This window comes from Notolepis coatsorum, assembly GCF_963971535.1.
Source record: "Notolepis coatsorum genome assembly, chromosome: 7".
In the NCBI taxonomy this organism is placed as follows: Eukaryota; Metazoa; Chordata; class Actinopteri; order Aulopiformes; family Paralepididae; genus Notolepis; species Notolepis coatsorum.
Window position 1 is genome coordinate 14,122,523 of NC_140171.1, and position 6,065 is coordinate 14,128,587.

Genomic DNA, 6,065 nt, shown 5'->3' on the forward strand with positions numbered 1-6,065 from the left:
GATCCTGTTTGTACAGCTTTGTGTTTTGCTTGTGTAGCAGGTATATATATAAAATATACTAATATGTTGTATTCCACAAAGAATCCCTCCCTAACGTTTTACTTTAATTTATTATTATTATTTGTATTCTCAAAGTCTTTTATTTTGAAATTGTCACTTCCTGCCGAAGTGACGTATTTACTTTGTCGCGCGCCTCTTCCCGTTCAGTCTGACCTAAATGAGGAAGAGGTAAGAGCCGTTCCGTGCCTCTAAAACATATCTTTGGTTTAGAAGAACGTATTGATGGTTTACTATTGTAAATAAGTTGCTGGGCAAATGAACCGGGGTGTATGTAATGGTATCTAAGCAATAATGAACAGTTGTGCACTTTTTGTAAAGGAATTTAACTATGGTGACTATCTTTTGTATGACACATGTGATTGAACTAGTAGTTAGGGTCTGAGAGTTGTGTAGGCCTCAACCTGACGTGATGGCATGTTTCCCCATTGCAGTCTGCTAGCTGTTTTGGCGCCATCCTGTGGACAAAAGATAATGGTGTTTATCTGTATTGCCACCAGGTAAATTAAGGGATCCTATTGTTTATTTTGTATTATCTTATTGTATTGTTTCATTATAAATGTGTTATTTCAATGTTTGATTAAAAATGGTGGGCAGTCTGACCTAAATGAGGAAGAGTCTGCTAGCTGTTTTGGCGCCATCCTGTGGACAAAAGATAATGGTGTTTATCTGTATTGCCACCAGGAGAAATAAACGCAATGACTGGCCACAACTGAGTCTTCACTTCACATGCACAACGACGATAAAGAGGGTGGCCTTAGACCAGTTACACTTGTCATTATTTTATGTTACCCTTTGATCACAAAAACCATGGTAAATATTAATTAAATATCTTTTGTTGGTTACTTTGGTTACCGTCTCCTTATTATGTTACATTGACCAGACAACGAGCATTCCTTCAGTCAATGGTAACGTAATAAACAGATTGCAGAATGGGTACAATTAGGGGCGTAGCTGGGGGGGGGGGGGGGGGTAGCTTAGGATGATTCCAAGGGCCCAGCACTGGGGGGGGCCCCAAACAAATTATTATTATTTTTTTTACTAGACATCACTCAGGTGTATTATTGATGCTCTCATTGATACTATGTTTGTTTCTGAAGTGTGTGTGTGTGTGTGTGTGTGTGTGTGTGTGTGTGTGTGTGTGTGTGTGTGTGTGTGTGTGACACACACACTGTGAGAGAGAGAGAGGGGGGGCTTTGGTAGACTATTGCATTGGTCCATTTATTGAAGATGAACGCAATGCGACATCCTTTACTAGGCTCACCCACCAACAGTGCAGGTGCTGAACTGCTGATCCGAATGTATAGGTAAAAACCATATTATGCGTTTTCATCAATAAATAAATGACCAAAATGTATACTATATATATATATATATAGTATACAGTGTGTGTGTGTATAAACAGGAATATATAAACTGGAAAATATGCATGAATGGTTTTGACAGTTATTGAGAGTATATGAGTTTTAATATGGACACGAGTGATGTCATCTAGGACATTGAATCCGTGTGTCGTCTTAATCACAGGCACAGCTCCATGAAATTATGAAGAAATAGCAATACCTTGTCTTATAGCCGGGACTGCTACGTTTCCAGTATACAGCTCGGGTCCGTGTTCTTTCTCGCCATCTGCAGTACACAATGTAGGACAGTAGATGGCGCCATTTACCAAAATCACTTTAACTACGTTTCCAGTACAGCTCGGGTCCGTGTCCTCTCTCGCCATCTGCAGTACAAAATGTAGGACAGTAGATGGCGCCATTTACCTAAATCACTTTAACTACGTTTCCAGTACTGGCAGTACAGCTCGGGTCCGTGTCCTCTCGCCCTCTGCAGTACAAAATGTAGGACAGTAGATGGCGCCATTTACCTAAATCACTTTAACTACGTTTCCAGTAGTTCGGGTCCGTGTCCTCTCTCGCCCTCTGCAGTACACAATGTAGGACGGTAGATGGCGCCGTTCACCAGGCTCTGTGGAAAACAGCGCCGTGGCTCTCAGTGAGGGAGTGACTTCACTATGTGACTGTTTGTCTAGTTATTCCCTGAGGTCCAGTCTGACCGCCTCCTCCCTGCTCACAGTAGGACAGAGCCCAGACAGGTCACACACACGCACACACACACGCACGCACATACACATGTACATACACACACACACACACACACACACACACACACACACACACACACACACTCAGACATGGACACGGGTCAATAATTTTGTGGGGTCTTTCCGTATATCCCCAGGGCCCTCTGCATGGCTGTATCAGATAGAAATGTCTGTGTGTTTGTGAGAAGGGCTTTCTGGACACAGGAACCCAGCAGGTCATAAACGGGGTCGGAGGTCAAGGGGTCAATCCCACACGGCCCTCTCCCATATCTACTCAACCACGGTATACACACAGCGCCATAACATTTATAGCGTTTTCTCCCAAAACAAGACGTTATGCAGCAGCTGAGAAATGTAAGCCGATCTTTGTGGAGTCATAAAGCGTTGAATTATCACACACAAATGAGCTGTAAAGAGCTGCGGTTACGGTGACCATGCTGCTCTGGTGCGGTCGCTACCCTGGAGTACCCTTTAATACCATGTCCTGGAGTACCATATAGCACTATGTAGTATCCTGTAGTACCATGTAGTACCATATAGTACTATGTAGTACCCTGTAATACCATGTAGTACCATATAGTACTATGTAGTACCCTGTAATACCATGTAGTACCATATAGCACTATGTAGTACCCTGTAATACCATGTAGTACCATATAGCACTATGTAGTACCCTGTAATACCATGTAGTACCATATAGCACTGTGTAGTACCCTGTAATACCATGTAGTACCCTATAGCACTATGTAGTACCCTGTAATACCATGTAGTACCATATAGTACTATGTAGTACCCTGTAATACCATGTAGTACCCTATAGCACTATGTAGTACCCTGTAATACCATGTAATACCATATAGCACTATGTAGTACCCTGTAATACCATGTAGTACCATATAGCACTATGTAGTACCATGTAGTACCATATAGCACTATGTAGTACCCTGTAATACCATGTAGTACCATATAGCACTATGTAGTACCCTGTAGTACCATATAGCACTATGTAGTACCCTGTAGTACCATATAGCACTATGTAGTACCCTGTAATACCATGTCCTGGAGTACCATGTAGCACTATGTAGTACCCTGTAATACCATGTAGTACCATGTAGCACTATGTAGTACCATATAGCACTATGGAGTACCCTGTAATACCATGTCCATATATATAGCACTATGTAGTACCCTGTAGTACCATGTTGTACCATATAGCACTATGTAGTACCCTGTAATACCATATAGCACTATGTAGTACCCTGTAATACCATATAGCACTATGTAGTACCCTGTAATACCCTGTAATACCATGTCCTGGATTACCATATACCATTAAATGTCCTGGAGTACCATAGCACTATGTAATAACCTGTACTACAATTGAATACCCTGGAGTACCATGTAATACTCTGCAATACCATTTAATACTGTGGAGTACCATAGAGAGAGAGAGAGAGAGTGAGAGAGTAAGAAAGAGGGGGGAGGGAGAGAGGGAGGGAGGGAGAAGAAAGAGAGAAAGGGGGGAGATACTTCCTTTGAAAAGTAGTGATAGGGAAATACTCAAGTGAAGTTCAATTACTTCAAAATATATAAAAGTACAGTAAATATACTGAATTACTCTTCAGGCCTATTTTACCCCCCCCCCCAAACACCCAATAAACAAAACAATAAACTGAGAAAAAAATTGTATATTTTAGAAAAAAAAAAGTGTTTTATTGCTTCAACAACGATCCATATATACAGTCCAGATACTGGATATCATCATCATAGTGCTGGAGCAGTTCATCAGCACAGACCTTGGTTCAATGGGGGACAAGTTTTTATAAAAATTCAGCTTCAAAATCTTTGGCTTCAGAATAATGTTTCCAGTTGAGAAACAACTGTATCATAACATATACAATGGCAGACCCAACATGAGTCATTTTTTTTTCAATTAAACATATTATGGGATATATTTATACCGTATTTCTCAGTGGCAAAACCGCATTCCGGAACATTATTTAGGAGCAATCGGAACCTGTATGAAGGCAATTTAAAGGTGCTGTAGTAAGTGGTAGTTTTGTTCAAATACATAGTTAAAATAATAGCTCTACATTCCGACAGGCAGCCATCACTGATATAGTATAGTGTCTGGTCAGTAACATGGGTCTCCCAGTCCCTCCACTCTGCAGTAAACAGAAAATACATGTTCCGGTATCCCTTCCCACTGTATCCAATCAGGAGAGAGATCTCCACACTGCAACAATGGTCTGACAAATATAAGAAATAAAAACTAAGCAAATTATGTGCTTGAAACAAGTCAAATAATTTGCCAGTGCATTAAGTGCAATTTGGCTTGACAAGATTTGTTGAAATAAGTACAAATAATCTAGGGTTCTCTCTCCTGATTGGATGAAGTGGATGATTGGAGGGAATGGGAGACCCGTGTTACTAACCACACAGTCTATATACGTAAGTGATGGCTGTCGGAATGTAGAGATATTTAACACTTTTTAGCACCTTTAAATTCCACAAACCATAATTTCTCAAAAGGTGGGAGTTTTATTAACAGAGAACCTCGTCATTTCAGTATATCAATGCGGTTCTGTTGAGATCTTTAGATCTCCGAGTTACAGGGTGGAACGTTTCTCTGTGATTCCACAGCACATCGTTCACTGTTCGATTAACTACATTCTGCAGATATAAAAGTGCTCAATCATTGCAACGGCGTTCAGAGAAGGGGAACTCCTGAAAGGATAACACTGAACTCCTGACAGACAACACCAACTTCATCACTACTTCTTAGGCCGGAGTCTGGTACTGACAATGCAAAAAAAAAAAGAAAAAAAAGGCTTTCAACCTTTCAACCCACCAACATTATGGGAAATGGGCTCCTCGTCTTCTCCAGAGTCCGATAGAAGAAGATAGATACCAATTTCCTCTCTGTGCGTTCAGTTGAAAGCTATCCGGCTGCGAGCTAGCGTAGCACAAATGACTGGAAGCGGATACGGATCAGCTAGCCAAGCTGTTGGGCAAGAACACCTCTCAGAGTGTTTTAAGCTAGGCTAGTGGTCCGTATCCCCTTTCATTAATTTGTGCGGAGCTAGGCTAGCTTGCAGCAGGATAGCTTTGTACTGAATGCACAAAGACGACATTGGTATCTATCTTCTTGTCTGACTCTGGAGAAGACGGTAAGAGCATATCCCATAATGTTGTTGTGTTACTTTAACAAGTGAATTTGTCTTGTTTGAAGACTCGTCCAGGTTAGTTCAAGGTATGTTAAGTCAAACCTTCTTACCGCACCAGCAGATATATTTGCTAGTTTCAAGTCATTGTACTTGTGTCCTGACAATATGACCTATGTCAAAAAGAAATAATCATTGAACAAGAAATAATAACATCTTCAAACAACACTTATTTTAAGATCATCTAGAGTAAAAATGTCTTAAAACTAGTTGTACGTAATTAGGAAGTGCAGAGGACGTTGGAATGTATGGAAACACAGACTATATAAGACAAGACAAAATACAGATTCACAAACGACGCTTAGCAAGGCCAGACTCACGCGTGTGACTCTGCTAGTGGAGGAGACCACAGTACTGTGACAACAGCCGCTTAGTGTCGATCTATCAGAGAGAGAGAGAGAGAGAGAGAGAGAGAGAGAGAGAGAGAGACAGAGAGACAGAGAAACAGAGAGAGAGAGAGAGACAGAGAGAGGAATTCACGCCCCCAACTGACCACCCATTGGACGCGGTACATGGTGCGGTACCATGAGATGCCTGGTTTTTAAGTGAATCCCACTCTAATAATTGTTGAGATAACGTGAGGAAAAAAACAACATTTCGTTCATCGTCGTCTCCCGTTTAGCCGATTAAATGACCGATCGATCACAAGCTCAAACGATGTCCAGCTACACCGGACT